Consider the following 19,574-nt stretch of genomic DNA (forward strand, 5'->3'; position numbering starts at 1 on the left):
GGTTTTTTTCTTTTAGATTTTTTAATGAGAGAATATATTTGGCGCTTTGCAAAATTAATGGAGGGAAATATATTTTTGGGGAGAGAATATATTTTTAATGAGAGAATATATTTGAAGCACAAATGTTTTTCCTAAAATAATCGTTGCCATAGAGTCATCTATTGCAATGATTCTAAAATTTGTAGCCATAGAATTCTCTATAGGGACAGTTATAGGGATGATGCAACGATTCATTTTGAGAATTGTTCTATTAGATTCAAGGATATTTGGCAACAGTTATAACCGTTGTAATAAGTGATCTATTGCTACGATTGTATGACCGTTGCTACATAATCGTTGCAATAAGTCAAATTTCTAGTAGTGAGCACTCGACAATACAATATGATCATTGCAAATGAGTACAAATATTTCAAAGGTAAACTCGGGGTTCGGAGACAAACCTTAGATGCCGATTAAAATAGGATTGAAATGCTAGGCGGCAAAGAAATCCTAGTTTCCAGCACCAATCATCAACAAAAATACTTATTGAAAATACTAACTTGGTGTGAGTTTGTGAAGTTTAAAAGCAAGGGAATGTGAAGAGTTTGAAACTTTAAAACCTTTGGCCATAAATAACTGTCTAGGTCGCGTCCATTCGGCGACGTTAGTCGCATTCATAGATCCACTCGGCGACGCGCCGAGTGGTCACTTACCCCACTGATTTCCACATGACCTGTATTTTCTTAGGGGTTAAGACGTCGGTCTCAATCGCGGGTCGGCAACTCGCCAAATTACTCTTGAGCTCACCGAGATTTACAGGCTTTGAGTTTAAATTGTGTTGAGTGAAATGACGGATCAAGTAGGACACGCCGACCTCTTCGGCGATACGCCGACTGGACCATTTTCCTGCCAATCAGCATTCGTCAAACATTTTCCGCATTTAAACCTGCACTACCAACACACCATTATTTACAAAAACAAAACTAAATCATTTAAGGGTTTTGGGTTGCCTCCCAAACAGTGCCTTAGTTAACGTCGTGGCACGACGCAAGTCCTTACTCACTCTCCATCATTAGGGTTGGCCCTAGTGTTACTAGGTAACCCCAGTAGTTCATTTGAGTGGAGAGGAAGCACTGCATAACTCATGAGTGTCCTTATCACCTGGATCGATCTAGAATGAGAACCAATCATTTTATTCAACACTTAAATATCCTCCTTCATCTCTTCCAACACTCGATCTTGTTCAGCGATCTTTTCGAGAATGTTTTGTAGTGTGTCCTCGACACGATTGTTCTCCCTGTCTCTAGACATTTTCTGCTTATGAGTGATGGTTATCGTGACCAATGACACTAACCTATGGTACGAGTGTCTACGATCTTCGATAATATAGTAACTCAACTAAAGGTTGGGGTCATGTCCCAAGGGAGTGGTTTTGAGAATTAATAGAAAACTAAAATTTAGTTCTAATTAGTCGTAGCTACAGACAGTAACGAACAAAAATATTGTAAATTAAAAGGGGGTGACACAAAAGTGTCAAATATTAATTGGGGGTTTTGTAACAAGTAGTAAAGACAACAAAAATTAGCAAGAAAATCAAGTATGGGAGAAAATCTTGGGGTGTGACCGTAATACAAGTTGAAATAAATCGTTGGGTACATGCTTTTGATAGGAAATTTACAAGATAATAGTGACTAGGCTAAGCTTTAGATGGAAGTAAGTTCCCTCTCGGACAACTTACCTCGTTTCAAATGGGTTCCTCTCGGACACCCACTTGCCGCATGAAGACCAACCTACGCCTTACCCCACTCACTCTCTCGAGTTGAGTGTTAGGATATGGGACAAGGGTTCACCCTCTCGTTCTGAACCTCATGTCGACCCACTCCTTAGGCCAAACTTGAGAGAAAATGTCCCAAAAAGTACTATAATATTCTGGAAATTAAAATAAATGTTTGACTCTCTAAAATTAATAATAAGTTTAGTATTTATAGACTACATAAAATAGTGCTAGCTGATCTTTCGATGAGGTTAGTAGATGTCGCCGATTGACTCGGCAACTCACCCTTCTTCTATTTCATAGCCGTTTCGTGCTTGCCTTAAGCATCTTCACATTTTGGATCATTGGGCGGTAAAGTACTGCTTTGCAGAAATATTCGGCGAAGCGCCGACTGCTCCTTCATCGCCTTTTGATCCTTCTTCTTCAGGGCTTCGCGTACTGGAAGAAAGGGTGGAGTGCGTCCCTTCGGCGAGTTGCCAAGTGTGCTTAGGGATGCTCAGGCTTCAACTTCTTCGTTCTTTTCAGCCTTTTTGTTCCGTTTTGCGCCTAAGTGTCCATGCTTTCAATAAAACTTCAAATACTTGAAACTTAAGAGTTTTCATCAGATATTGAGACAAAATAAGCATTCGAGGACACTATTCTTATCAAAATAAAGCCTTAAATGAGTACAATTTGTGGACTCATCAACACCCCCAACTTAAACTTTTGCTTGTCCTCAAGCAAATTCAAGTTCAGCCGTTCAAAAAGGTGTCTCAAATAGTGCTACACAAGATTCAATCATGGATGCACACAACAAGACTCAATTTACTTATGCAAGGATCAATTGTGTACTCAAAGATTCAGGTTGTGACACACCATTACCAAAGATTCTCATGCTCGTAATACTTGCTACTTGTGCAAGATCAAGCTCAACATATAGCATCTAAATGCCCTAACATGAAGAATGATTCCACATTCATACACAGAGGTTCATTAATTCAAGATCAGGAATCAGATGCAACGCTCACACTCAAAAAGAGGAACATAATGCATGCTTTCACCCATAGGTTTTCCCTTATTTTCCAATCGACTTTCGATTCGGCTTACTCAAGATCAAAAAGGTCTTTCTAAGGCATATAATGGGGCTGAGTGCAAAGGTATGGTCATTTAGACTCAATGACTTCTTCCTCGTGAGGTGTGGTGTTCTCAAGGCATTCTCTTCTTTCCCTTTTTCAATTATTTTTCTAGTGCTTTTAAGTTATCTTTTTATTCACCTCCATGGATTGCTTGGAAACCCGATTCCTTATGCACTTTTATTCCACAATTTTTTCCATTCTATTCTGCAACACCATGGGCTAATGGGGACTATTCTTTCACTTCTTGACTTCCCCTTTTCCTTTTCACCACACCCTCAAGCCTAAGTTGGCTATTCACTAAACCACAAATTAAGAGGATTATAGGTAGTGGGTCAAGTAAGGTCTAGAGTTCATCAAAGTTCTTCCAAAGAAAGGTAAGGCTCAAGGGGTGTTCAAAAGAGTTTCACACGCTCACGGGTAGGCCACCAAAGAAGTATATGTCAAATTTGGCTCACACTCTTTAAAATTACCTATGATCATATCAAAGGAACACCTTTCTAAATCAATTAGACTAACAGGACAAATTCTAGGTTTATTTACGCATGGTTCAAATCAAGCTAATTACACAAGGCATCGACACTTAAGCAAACAAGACTACACACTTTCGCTAGTGTGCAATGGACATTACAAGAGAATCAATTCGATAAATGGCTAATGACAACGAGATGCAAAGAGTTCACATATTGTTTATGCAACTTCATTTGGCCTCATCGTAGCCGTACATTCATGTTCATTCAATTGAGAGCACTATTCAAGTCATCGGTATTGATCAAAACTGAGACTTAAATTTGTACGAGAACAACCACTTTCAACATAAGCGGTGGCGAAAATTTTCATAAAATAATAATAATCTTTCGAAAGGGTCAAAATCGTTTTGCAATTTAAAATAAAAGGAGCCATAAGCTCAAACATCCACAAAAAGCAGTGTAAACATAATATTAAATAGAACAACCCAAACATAATAAAAAAACGAATCACAAATAGCACACAAAAGGTGAACCTCACCCCATGACATATAAAAGTGTTTGTCCTCAAATGAAAATAATATAGAATCCAAAAGGAAAGGTAAAGAAAGATAAGACAGAGAGGGAGGTAAAGAGGGGATCCTGGCTATGCGGTTGCTTTATCTATCATGGCATCACTATCCGGAGTGACCCCAGAAGGGCCAGCTCCACTGGATCTAGCAGCAGAAGATTTTGCCAAAGAAGCTTGCACAAAAACATCTATCATAATTTCTTCTGTCTCATTCAAATCTTCTTCTGCAGCTCCCTCAATCTCTTCATTAGGCTTTGCTTCTAACTCATGGTCGGCTATCTGTTTCGCTCTACCCACATGTCCATTGATCTTCTGAGGCAAATCAGGCATGTCTGGCATCTCCACTATTCCAAAGACTTTGGACACATCGATGACCTTTAGGTTGTCTACATTTTTTCGTAGTTCAGCAATGGCAGCTTTTAAAGCCGTCACATCCTCTATGGATCCATGGTTGTGCTCACACACCGCTATTCTGGCTACTAGGGCATCAATGGTTGTGCTCAGAGGTGTTATAGCATCAGTTAAGGCAATTTGAATCATGTCTGGATTAGATGAGACTAGGCTAATAACTCAACGATCAGCAAAAAGAGCCAGCTGTTCCATCTGGAGTAAGGATGTCCGGGTGAGTGGAAGCTAGTAAATAGCAGCAACAGTAGTGGGTTTTGGCGATTTTGCAGCAGCAGAAGGACCTGGAGTATTAGTGGGAGTAACAATGGCAATGGATATACTTGAAGGCCTAGCGGCCGGAGAAGGTAGAGATGCCTTTGCAGGTGATGATTCTGTGTTGACTAACACCACCAATGCTGCCTTCTTCCTTTCTGCTTGATCCTTAAGGTACTCGTCTGTGATCTTCCAGACATTAGTAGAGGTTGTGGGCATCACTTCAATATCCCTCTTGGTATCTCGAGGCACTTGGGCTCGTTTGCACAATTCTATGATCAAGACTGGGAATGGAAGTGAGGTTCGGCTCTGCCTTGCACATTTGAAGGCCGCTGCTAGTTGCTTTGTCTGGGGTATTAGTGCACTATATGCACTGTAGAACTCTCTTACCTAGTTTGGAATATAAGGGCCACAGGGTTTGGTGAATTAAATATTTTTTTCTTTGAGCTAGCAAATATTTTTGGGTGGCATGGTTAGATCTGTACGTACCATATCTGCAAAGGATATTCAAAATACCAGTACTAAGAAATATATAATAATGAAATATTTCAAGTTGTAATTTAAATATTAATTTTCTTTGAGCTAGCAATGATTTTTGGCATACTCCTGCATATAGGTTATATTGTAGCCTTTCTTGTTTATGTTTTAATTCTTGTCGGTTTGATATTACTGTTCTAATTAATTCATATCTATGGTTTTCTTTATTATCCATATTTATTTATTACTTGGCTCTGATACCAAATTGGGGGTGTCCCTATTTTATAGGTTAATTCGTTCATAATACATTTTTTCTAAAGGTATTAGTCTTATAATTTCGTTTATATTTTCCAATATATATTCTATATATTGTATGTCGTGAGTTTGTTGGAATGTTTCTATGTTTTGTTTTATTGAATTACTTAATAAAGTAATATATATTATAGATTGTTGCCAATATTCTAAGTATTCTTGATTTATCATTAATCTGAATATTGAATTTCTAAATCACTTAGATTAAATTCTAAGATTTCATTATTTTATCCTATCTGTCTCATCTATTTCATACCATATCTAGTTCATTAATTCTTCTTCTTCTTCTTCAAATATCTTTTCCCATATTATCCTTCTTAGATCTATGACTTCTATATTTTTAAGTATATACAAGATTAATGTTTTATATGTTAATATCATTTCATCATGTAAATACGACATAAAATTTTTAATACAATTCCCTTATACCATAATTTTGACGAATATTATTCATATTAGATTACTATAAACTAGATTATTTCCAACCATGTTTTCCTGTCACTATTAACATCGTACTTTCAAAGGTACTTTTTTCCTAACAGCGCCTCAACTTCGTTTACTCCCCTCACGGCTTCTCATGCCTATGGTTTCAACTTTAGAATGGTATAGTCTGGAAGTTTTTCCTTTTTTCCTCATGTTAACAAACTAGAAAACATGTTGGTAATAGTTCTAGTATATAATAACTAATATAAACTTATTCTATCAGTACTATGATATTCAGGAATTAATAGATTTAGCTATGCATAATCATTAATATATGTACCTGTGTAGTATCTGCAATATTTTGATCCATAGCTTAGCTTTGAAATTTAAATTTTTATTGAAAGAACATTTTGTATACAAGAGTCTTTGCTTTCCGTCGAAAAAGTCTTGCCTTATGTTGCCTTCTGGCTCTACTATATATACAACTATAAGTAACTCTACTATCGTTACTTTACGTAAACTATAGTTACTTTACATTCAATAATATACACTACACGTTTCTTATTACTTTACATAAAGCCTTCCACTAACTTTGCTTTTATAATAGGACAAATAACTTTTCTTTTGCTGCTTTGTATCTTTCTTTATCTTGTCGGTCTTCTTTATTCCAGATTGACAGCTGGAATTACATTATCTTCGCCATAACATTTTGAGCGTTGATGGTCTGGGTATTTGTGTCCAATAGTTCTGCAATAATTTGTCATTATCTCTGGTGAAATAAAACTTCATCGTATAGCTCTTGTAGTTGGTTATTGTTCAGGTTTTAGTAGACTTAATATTCACTAACGTATTTCTTCCATATTTGCTTCTCTGATTTCTCTAGAGTTTGAATATATCATAGTTTGTTCTCTGGCGTAATAACTCCATACTGAATTTCCACTTAAATAATTAGTTGATAATTCATTTAATATTGTAGCTATCCCAATAACTCTTTTTCTTGCATAGTATCTTGGTATCTCTATCTTTTGTATTTCCTCTTGCTTTTCTATCTTTTCTGGTATTATCATTTCTCTTGTCAATCCAATTTTTATCACTTGTATAATAGGTTTGATTTCGTCATATAATATCTCGGCTGGTGGTGAATAAAATTTTATATAAAATAGTGTTCCTTTAGTTATCCGTTTGTAATGCATAAATGCTTTGTGTATCTCTGGAATTGTTGATATCTCGTCTCCTGTTATGGTATATACGGTAGTTAGTAATCCATAGTGATAGCAAAATCCTACTAGATTAGTGCTGGTTCCTGGTTGTGCAATCAATTTTTTATATCCTTGTAGGGTTTGGGTAATATAGTCTTGATTAGGGCGTTTTGCATTTTTGGATCTGGGATTTAGGTTTAAAAAAGTTTGTATTTTGTGAATATTTTCTATATAAGCTCTGGTTATATGGTTATATGTCTTTTTGTTTTGTCCTAGACTTTCCTTATATGTATTAATCTGAGGTGGTAGGAATAATGGTTCTTTTTGAGTTTTTGGTAGAAATGGTTTTTCAAATATTTTGTTCATATTTGTATTGACGTATCTGGTTTTGTTTTCTTCCTTTGTTGCAGAGGTGCTTCCTGTAGCTGCATGTAACAAATTATTAGTTTGTGTTTTTCAGTGTTTCCCATCGTCACCTTCTAGCTCTGGAATTTTCAAGTCTTTCGATTGACTTAGCTCCGCATATTTATTGTCATGCTACTGACTTTTCATTTGTTGTAGCTCTTTATCCAGGCTATCTACTTTTGTGCAAAGCAATGTCATAGTATTAAGTATCTTTTCAATATTATTTTCTTTGTCTAGATCCATCTTTGTGGCTATGTCTTGAAATGTAATCTGCAAAGGCATTTTTGTTAGTACCTATCACTTCTATTGTAAATGTAAAATTCTGTATATTTAATACTAGTCTTTGTATTTCTTTGGTTGTTACTGAATCTTGTATCTTCCTTGTGATCCACCATTTTACCTGCGTACTATATGTTCTTACAATAAACTTATTATATACGATATATGGTTCAAAAGCTAATAAACATTTATATAGTGCATCTAATTCTTTTCTATTTATTTCCCAGTTTATTTCAGGATTTGTAAATGTTCCTGAATAATATCTACAATGATGTTCTATTTTTTCTTTATCATATCTGTATTTCAGTACACCTCCATAAGTTATTTCACTTGCGTCTGATTCTACTATGTATATAAATCTTTTATTTTCGTCTGGAAAATATAATTTAGGTAATTTTTTACATAATAATTTTATTTTTTGTATTTGCTCTTGGTCTTTCTTGTCAAAATAATATGCTACATCTTTCTTTAGTTTTTTATGCAAAGGTTTAAGATTTACTGCTAAATTAGGTATATATTCTCTTACCTGGTTTACTAATCCTAAAAATGATTGTAATTTCTTTTTCGTATCTATTTGTTCTTCAGAATTTATTATTTTTTGTACTATGTGATTTTGCATTTTTATACCATTCTTATCTATTTGTATTCTTAAAAATTCTATTTGAGTTTTCATTATTTTTGCTTTTTTCTTACTTAAACTTATTCCTGAGTGTGTTATAATATGTATGAATTTTTCTAGTAATCGTATATGATCTTCTTCTGATCGTGAATATAACAATATATCATCTATGTATACTATACAATTTTCTAGTTGATTAAAGTAATTATCCATAAAATGTTGGTATCTTCCTGGTGCAATTTTTATCCAAAGGGTAGTACGTTTCATTCATAGAATTCTTGGGGTACTATAAAAGCTGTTAATTTTTTAGATTCTTCTTCTAACTTTAGATGATAAAATCCTGATTTACAATCAAATTTGCTAAAATAATTGTATCCTTGTATTTGGCGTACTTTTAATATTTTGTTTGGTATGGGGTAATTATATGTTTTTGTTTTTGCATTTAGATTTCTATAGTCAATAACCATACGACTTTTACCTCTTTTCTGTTCACTGTGTTTATTTACTATGAATGTTGGGCTTGTATGTTTACTATTACTTTTTTGAATATAGTTGTTTTCTAATAGTTCCTTTGTATGCATTTTAAATTCTTTTAAATCTTCAAAATTAAATTTCAATGGTTTTTGAATTATTATACTAATTTCATCAATTAGTTCAATTTTTACCTTTGTTTTGTGTTTTTTCCATCCTTTTAAGGGATCTTCACTATATAACATATCTAATTTATCTTGAATTATTTTTAATTTATCTATCGAAAATATTATTAATTCTATATTGTGGGTACTTTCTTTAATATTTTCTAATTTTTGTGTGATTTTTTCACTCCCTTTAATCCATGGTGTAGGCTTTCTATTTTTATTATTTACTCTTTTTGCTCCTATCTTTTGCTTACATGGTGTGGTAAATCACTAATGTGTTTTCGTTATTATGTGAGGATATAATTTTTCTAAAAACGGCATTCCTAAAAGCATATCTTTATTTATAAATTTATAACTACATATATCTTCTATAGTTAATATTTTATCCCATATTTGTAACTTTATATTTCTTGCTTTATATGTTATCATACTTCATTCATTATTAAATCCTGTTACGACTATAGGTGTTTTTAATTTCTCCCATTTTTCGTCTGGTAGACAATTATGTTTACACATATTTGCTTCTGCTCCAGTATCTAACATTGGAATGTAATATCTGTTATAGTAATTTTCTACTATTATTTTCGCAAGTATATAAATTTTCATATTGCTCTTTTAATTATGACCTTTTTATATTTATAGGTTATAATTAATTGCGTATTTTCTAGATTATATGGTTTCATTTCTTCTAACCATTTTATTCCTAATGTCATATTATCTCCTTGGTATATTTTAAATGTTATTGGTATGATTATTCCTCCTATTATTACTTATTTTTGAGTTATTTCTTCTCTATATGATAATTCTTTTGGTAATTCTGGGCATACTTGTTCTTTAATAGTTATTTCTTCTTCTGATACTAGTTCTCTTGGTATATAATTTTCTTCCTATCAAGTATTTATTATGATAATATGCTTTCTTTGTTTTATTATTCCAGTTATATAATAGTGGTATGGTTCAATTTCTTTTATCATTTGGTATTTTACTAACTTTCTCGAGGGTTGGGATATATCATTATCTATATTTTTTATCCTTTTCGATGTACTTATTCTATCACTTACTATTTCTAGATCTTCTTCTATGTCTATTTCTTTATAACTATAATCATTATTATCTATTACTGTAACAATTTTCTCAAAAGTGTTTTCTATTTTTATTTTATTTATCTTATTTGTTGCTGTTATCTTATGTTTTGTTGTTAATACATATAGATTTTTAGAGCGAGCTGCAAATATTTTACTTCCTTGGGCTAACTCTATTCCTGACATTTTCCAATATAGTACTAATGATTTATCTATATTTCGATCATTTATTGCTATTGAATAATTAGCACTTATTATAAATTTGAATTTTTGGTATATTAGATTTTCTTTTACTGCACTTACTATGCTTCTTTCTATTGGTTCTATTATTCTATCATCTGCCAAATATATTTCTATCGGTGTATCTATTCTTTCTCTAAAACAAGCTTTTATTAATATTTCTGTTCTGCCTAAGTGTACGTAGTTTATGGGATCTTTAGCTTTTATTTCTTGTATTTCTTTATTTATTATTCGTTTATTTATTATAGGTATTCTTGCTTTTCCTTTTGTGTACTTACAATCTATTATATGTTCTTTTTGGCTTACTACATAATATTCCTCTTTTTGCCTTTTAAATATATTTCTTAGTACTGGTATTTTGAATATTTTTTCTACACTGAGATATAATTCTTTTCCTTTTATCTGTTCAAATATATTTATATCAAATATTACTTTTTGTTTTGTAGATTCTTCATTTGTATACTCTTCTTTATTTATTATTTGTACGTCTTTTTCAGTCATCATTATAGTCTTTTTCTATTTCATTTTCAGATAGTTCGTTCTCAATTTCATATATGCTATCATCTCTTTCTGGTTCATAATCTATATAGTCTATTTGTGTATATGTTTCATCATTAATTATTATTTCAGATATTTGTTTTTTCTTTGGATCCTTAGGTACTTTACAATCTTTAGCTAGATGTCCTAGTTTTCCGCAATTATAACATGTACATTATGTTATTTTCTTCTTTGGTCTAAAAGGTCTTTTTGGTTTAGTGTTTTTTATATAATATCTTCTTCTTGGTCTTTTATACCTATATTGGGATTTATATTTTTTATATTTCCCTGATTTTCTATATTTCTTTTTATAATAATTATCATTACATCCAAATTGAGGTGCTATCTTATCTTTACAACATGCTAGGTTTTTAATTATTGTTTTTTCCATTTTTATCTCTTCTCTATATTTTTCATATATTTCTGAATACCATTTTTGTAAATATCTAACTCTTGCTCCAAGTGTATCTTGCAATCCTGCTTCATTTCAGTCTTTTATTATTTTAGAACTAAATGGTTCTGTTAATTTTGTAAAATATAATTTATTAATTAATCAAAATAGCAGTACTAAGAAATATATTTAAAAGGCAAAAAGAGGAATATTATGTAGTAAACCAAAACATATAATAGATTGTAAGTACACAAAAGGAAAAGCAAGAATACCTATAAAAAATAAACGAATAATAAATAAAGAAATACAAGAAATAAAAGCTAAAGATCCCATAAAATATGTACACTTAGGGGGAACAGAAATATTAATAAAAGCTTGTTTTAAAGAAGGAGTAGATACACCAATAGAAATATATTTGACAGATGATAGAATGATAGAACCAATAGAAAGAACCATAATAAGTGCAGTAAAAGGAAATCTAATATACCAAAAATTCAAATTGATAATAAGTGCTAATTATTCAATAGCAATAAATGATGGAAATATAGATAAATCATTAGTACTATATTGGAAAATGTCAGGAATAGAGTTAGCCCCAGGAAGTAAAATATTTACAGCTCGCTGTAAAAATCTATATGTATTAACAACAAAACATAAGATAACAGCAATAAATAAGATAAATAAAATAAAAATAGAAAACCCTTTTGAGAAAATTGTTACAGTAATAGATAATAATGATTATAGTTATAAAGAAATAGACATAGAAGAAGATCTAGAAATAGTAAGTGATAGAATAAGTACATCGAAAAGGATAAAACATATAGATAATGATATATCCCAACCCTCAAGAAAGTCAGTAGAATACCAAATGATAATAGAAATTGAACCATACCACTATTATATAACTGGAATAATAGAACAAAGAAAGCATATTATCATAATAAATATTGTACAGGAAGAAAATTAAATACCAAGAGAACTAGTATCAGAAGAAGAAATAACTATTAAAGAACAAGTATGCCCAGAATTACCAAAAGAATTATCATATATAGAAGAAATAACTCAAAAATAAGTAATAATAGGAGGAATAATCATACCAATAACATTTAAAATATACCAAGGAGATAATATGACATTAGGAATAAAATGTTAGAAGAAATGAAACCATATAATCTAGAAAATACGCAATTAATTATAACCTATAAAAATAAAAAGGTCATAATTAAAAGAGCAATATGAAAATTTATATACTTGCGAAAATAATAGTAGAAAATTATTATAACAGATATTATACACCAATGTTAGATACAAGAGCAGAAGCAAATATGTGTAAACATAAATGTCTACCAGACGAAAAATGGGAGAAATTAAAAACATCTATAGTCTTAACAGGATTTAGTAATGAAGGAAGTATGATAACATATAAAGCAAGAAATATAAAGTTACAAATATGGAACAAAATATTAACTATAGAAGATATATATAGTTATGAATTTATAAATAAAGATATGCTTTTAGGAATGCCGTTTTTCAAAAAATTATATCGTCAAATAATAACGAAAACACATTGGTGGTTTACCACACCATGTAAGCAAAAGATAGAAGCAAAAAAAGTAAATAATAAATATAAAAAGCCTACACCATGGATTAAAGGGAGTGAAAAAATCACACAAAAATTAGAAAATATTAAAGAAAGTACCCACAATATAGAATTAATAATATTTTCGATAGATAAATTAAAAATAATTCAAGATAAATTAGATATGTAATATGGTGAAGATCCCTTTAAAGGATGGGAAAAACACAAAACAAAGGTAAAAATTGAACTAATTGATGAAAATAGTATAATAACCCAAAAACCATTGAAATATAATTTTGAAGATTTAAAATAATTTAAAATGCATACAAAGGAACTATTAGAAAACAACTATATTCAAGAAAGTAATAGTAAACATACAAGCCCAGCATTAATAGTAAATAAACACAGTGAACAGAAAAGAGATATAAGTCGTATGGTTATTGACTATAGAAATCTAAATGCAAAAACAAAAACATATAATTACCCCATACCAAACAAATTATTAAAAGTACGCCAAATACAATGATACAATTATTTTAGCAAATTTGATTGTAAATCAGGATTTTATCATCTAAAGTTAGAAGAAGAATCAAAAAAATTAACAGCTTTTACAGTACCCCAAGGATTCTATGAATGGAACGTACTACCCTTTGGATACAAAAATGCACCAGGAAGATACCAACATTTAATGGATAATTACTTTAATCAACTAGAAAATTATATAGTATACATAGATGATATATCGTTATATTCACGAACAGAAGAAGACCATATACGATTACTAGAAAATTTCATACATATTATAACACACTCAGGAATAAGTTTAAGTAAGAAAAAAGCAGAAATAATGAAAACTCAAATAGAATTTTTTGGAATACAAATAGATAAGGATGGTATAAAAATGTAAAATCACATTGTACAAAAAATAATAAATTCTGAAGAACAAATAGATACGAAAAAGAAATTACAATCATTTTTAGGATTAGTAAACCAGGTAAGAGAATATATACCTAATTTAGCAGTAAATCTTAAACCTTTGCATAAAAAACTAAAGAAAGATGTAGCATATTATTTTGACAAGAAAGACCAAGAGCAAATACAAAAAATAAAATTATTATGTAAAAAATTACCTAAATTATATTTTCCAGACGAAAATAAAAGATTTATATACATAGTAGAATCAGACGCAAGTGAAATAACTTATGGAGGTGTACTGAAATACAGATATGATAAAGAAAAAATAGAACATCATTGTATATATTATTCAGGAACATTTACAAATCCTGAAATAAAATGGGAAATAAATAGAAAAGAATTAGATGCACTATATAAATGTTTATTAGCTTTTGAACCATATATCGTATATAATAAGTTTATTGTAAGAACATATATTACGCAGGTAAAATGGTGGATCACAAGGAAGATACAAGATTCAGTAACAACCAAAGAAATACAAAGACTAGTATTAAATATACAGAATTTTACATTTACAATAGAAGTGATAGGTACTAACAAAAATGTCATTGCAGATTACATTTCAAGTCAAAGTCACACAGACGGATCTAGACAAAGAAAATAATATTGAAAAGATACTTACTACTATGACATTGCTTTGCACAAAAGTAGATAGCCTGGATAAAGAGCTACAACAAATGAAAAGTCAGCAGCATGACAATAAATATGCGGAGCTAAGTCAATCGGAAGACTTGAAAATTCTAGAGCTAGAAAGTGACGATGGGAAACACCGAAAAGCCCAAACTAATAATTTGTTACATGCAGCTACAGGAAGCACCTCTGCAACAAAGGAAGAAAACAAAACTAGATACGTCAATACAAATATGAACAAAATATTTGAAAAATTATTTATACCAAAAGCTCAAAAAGAACCATTATTCCTACCACCTCAAATTAATACATATAAGGAAAGTCTAGGACAAAACAAAAAGACATATAACCATATAACCAGAGCTTATATAGAAAATATTCACAAAATACAAACTCTTCTAAACCTAAATCCCAGATCCAAAAATGCAAAAAACTCTACTCAAGACTATATTACCCAAAACCTACAAGGATATAACAAATTGATTGGACAACCAGGAACCAACACTAATCTAGTAGGAACTTGCTATGAGTATGGATTACTAAGTACCATATATACCATAACAGGAGACGAGATATGAACAATCCAGAGCTACACAAAGCATTTATGCATTACAAACGGATAACTAAAGGAACACTATTTTATGTAAAGATTTGTTCAGCACCAGCCGAGATATTATATGACTAAATCAAACCTATTTACAAGTGATAAAAATTGGATTGACAAGAGAAATGATACTACCATAAAAGATAGAAAAGCAAGAGGAAATACAAAAGATAGAGATACCAGGATTCTATGCAAGAAAAAGACTTATTGGGATAGCTACAATATTAAATGAATTATCAACTAAATATTTAAGTGGAAATTCAGTATGGAGTTATTACGCCAGAGAACAAACTATGATATATTCAAACTCTAGAGAAATCAGAGAAGCAGATATGGAAGAAACACGTTAGTGGAATTAAGTCTACTAAAACCGGAACAACAACCAACTACAAGAGCTATACGACGAAATTTTATTTCACTACAGATAATGACAAATTATTGCAGAACTATTGGACACAATTACCCAGACAATCAATGCTCAAAATGTTATAGCGAAGATAATGTAATTCCAGCTGTCAATTTGGAATAAAGAAGACCGACAAGATAAAGAAAGATACAAAGCAGCAAAAGAAAAGTTATTTGTCCTATTATAAAAGCAAAGTTAGTGGAAGGCTTTATGTAAAGTAATAAGAAACGTGTAGTGTATATTATTGAATGTAAAGTAACTATAGTTTATGTAAAGTAACGATAGTAGGGTTACTTATAGTTGTATATATAATAGACCCAGAAGGCAACATAAGGCAAGACTTTCTCGACGGAAAGCAAAGCCTCTTGTATACAAAATGTTCTCTCAATAAAAAATTAAATTTTAAAGCTAAGCTATGGATCAAAATATTACAGATACTACACAGGTACATATATTAATGATTATGCATAGCTAAATCTATTAATTCCTGAATATCATAGTATTGATAGAATAAGTTTATATTAGTTATTATATACTATAACTATTACCAGCATGTTTTCTAGTTTGTTAAAATCAGGAAAAAAGGAAATACTTCAGACTATGCCATCCTAAAGTTGAAATCATAGGCACGAGAAGCCGTGAGGGAAGTAAACAAAGTTGAGGCGCAATTAGGAAGAAAGTACCTTTGAAAGTACGATGTTAATAGTGACAGGAAAACATGGTTGGAAATAATCTAGTTTATAGTAATCTAATATGAATAATATTCGTCAATGGTATAAGGGAATTGTATTAAAATTGTTACGTCTTTATTTATATGATGAAATGATATTAACATATAAAACATTATTCCTATATATACTTAAATTTATAGAAGTCATAGATATAAGATGGATAATATGGGAAAAGATATTTGAAGAAGAAGAAGAAGAATTAATGAACCAGATATGGTATGAAATAGATGAGACAGATAGGATAAATAATGAAATCTTAGAATTTAATTTAAGTGATTTAGAAATTCAATATTCACATTAATGATAAATCAAGAATACTTAAAATATTGGCAACAAACTATAATAGATATTACTTTATTAAGTAATTCAATAAAAGAAAACATAGAAACATTCCAACAAACTCACGACATACAATATATAGAATTTATATTGGAAAACATAAAAGAAATTATAAGACTAATACCTTTAGAAAAAAATGTATTATGAACGAATTAACCTACAATTAGATCTCAGTTTAGATAAAATATTTAAAATACTAGTACTAAGAAATAAATTTAAGAGGCAAAAAGAGGAATATTATGTAGTAAGCCAAAAATAACATATAATAGATTGTAAGTACACAAAAGGAAAAGCAAGAATACCTATAATAAATAAAGAAATATAAGAAATAAAAGCTAAAGATCCCATAAAATATGTACACTTAGGTGGAGCAAAAATATTAATAAAAGCTTGTTTTAGAGAAGGAATAGATACACCGATAGAAATATATTTGGCAGATGATAGGATAATATAACCAATAGAAAGAAGCATAATGAGTGCAGTAAAAGGAAATCTAATATACCAAAAATTCAAATTTATAATAAGTGTTAATTATTCAGTAGCAATAAATGATCGAAATAGAGATAAATCATTAGTACTATATTGGAAAATGTCACGAATAGAGTTAGTCCCAAGAAGTAAAATATTTACAGCTCGCTGTAAAAATCTATAAGTATTAACAACAAAACATAAGATAACAACAACAAATAAGATAAATAAAATAAAAATAGAAAACCCTTTTGAGAAAATTGTTACAGTAATAGATAATAATGATTATAGTTATAAAGAAATAGACATAGAAGAAGATCTAGAAATAGTAAGTGATAGAATAAGTACATCGAAAAGGATAAAAAATATAGATAATGATATATCCCAACCCTGAAGAAAGTCAGTAAAATACCAAATGATAAAAGAAATTGAACCATACCACTATTATATAACTGGAACAATAGATCCAAAGAAAGCATATTATCATAATAAATACTGGACAGGAAGAAAATTATATACCAAGAGAACTAGTATCAGAAGAAGAAATAACTATTAAACAACAAGTATGCCCAGAATTACCAAAAGAATTATCATATATAGAAGAAATAACTCAAAAAGAAGTAATAATAGGAGGAATAATCATACCAATAACATTTAAAATATACAAAGGAGATAATATGACATTAGGAATAAAATAGTTAGAAGAAATGAAACCATATAATCTAGAAAATACGCAATTAATTATAACCTATAAAAATAAAAGGTCATAATTAAAAGAGCAATATGAAAATTTATATACTTGCGAAAATAATAGTAGGAAATTACTATAACAGATATTACACTCCATTTTTAGATACATGAGCAAAAGCAAATATGTGTAAACATAATTGTCTACCAGACGAAAAATGGGAGGAGTTAAAAACACCTATAGTCGTAACAGGATTTAATAATGAAGGAAGTATGATAACATATAAAGCAAGTAATATAAAGTTACAAATATGGGATAAAATATTAACTATAGAAGATATATATAGTTATGAATTTATAAATAAAGATATGCTTTTAGTAGTGTCGTTTTTAGAAAAATTATATTCTCACATAATAACAAAAACACATTAGTGATTTACCACACCATGTAAGCAAAAGATAGGAGCAAAAAGAGTACATAATAAAAATAGAAAGCCTACAGATGATATATTGTTATATTCATGAATAGAAGAAGATCATATACGATTACTAGAAAATTTCATACATATTATAACACACTCAGGAATAAGTTTAAGTAAGAAAAGAGCAGAAATAATGAAAACTCAAATAGAATTTTTTGGAATACAAATAGATAAGGATGGTATAAAAATCTAAAATCACATAGTACAAAAAATAATAAATTCTGAAGAACAAATAGAGACGAAAAAGAAATTACAATCATTTTTAGGATTAGTAAACCAGGTAAGAGAATATATACCTAATTTAGCAGAAAATCTTAAACCTTTGCATAAAAAACTAAAGAATGATGTAGAATATTATTTTGACAAGAAAGACCAATAGCAAATACAAAAAATAAAATTATTATGAAAAAAATTACCTAAATTATATTTTCTGGACGAAAATAAAAGATTTATATACGTAGTAGAATCAGACGCAAGTGAAATAAGTTATGGAGGTGTACTGAAATACAGCTATGATAAAGAAAAAATTGAACATCATTGTAGATATTATTCAGGAACATTTACAAATCCTGAAATAAAATGGGAAATAAATAGAAAAGAATTATATGCACTATATAAATGTTTATTAGCTTTTGAACCATATATCGTATGTAATAAGTTTATTGTAAGAACAGATAGTACGCAGGTAAAATGGTAGATCACAAGGAAGATACAAGATTCAGTAACAACCAAAGAAATACAAAGACTAGTATTAAATATACAAAATTTTACATTTACAATAGAAGTCATTGCAGAGTACATTTCAAGACAAAGCCACACAGACGGATCTAGACAAAGAAAATAATATTGACAATGTCACGACCCGATTTATCAAGTCATGATGACACCTACTATAACCCACCAGCAGGTAAGCCAACCCGTAACCCGGAACAAAAAGTAATGGGTCTGAGGGTAGAAATTAAACAAGAGTAGGCAAATAACAATATAAACAGGCGGAAGCAAACCAAAAACATATATACAAATAAAGATCCCTCCCAGAACCTGGAAATCACCAGTACAGAGCTACTACAAAATGAGTACAAGTCCCAAAACTGGACAACAGAGACTAGACTGTCTCGAAAGGAAAAAAACAAGTCTATATATATAGATGGAGACTGAAATAATACAAAACGCCGTGTGCTCACCCCCGTCTCCGGATAAGTCTACTCCAAGCTCGATCAACGCTGGCTACTAGTGCTCGGACCTGCATTACGAAATAGATGCAGAGCGTAGCATGAGTACCAAAACAACAGGTACCCAGTAGGCATCATAGGCCGACTGAGCAAGATAAGCAAAAGTAAACTGAAGTGCAAATAAAGGGTCACATCAAGTGCAAAGAGTAGTAAATGGGGGTATGTACACGAGCGTACAGGCAACAAAGTCAAGTAATCTAACTAACTCCGCCGGGCTCCCATAAACCCGACGGGTACGCTCGTGCACAATAAAAGAAACCACCTGCACGGACCCCC

This window comes from Solanum stenotomum, unplaced genomic scaffold (assembly GCF_019186545.1).
Source record: "Solanum stenotomum isolate F172 unplaced genomic scaffold, ASM1918654v1 scaffold36385, whole genome shotgun sequence".
Lineage (NCBI taxonomy): Eukaryota > Viridiplantae > Streptophyta > Magnoliopsida > Solanales > Solanaceae > Solanum > Solanum stenotomum.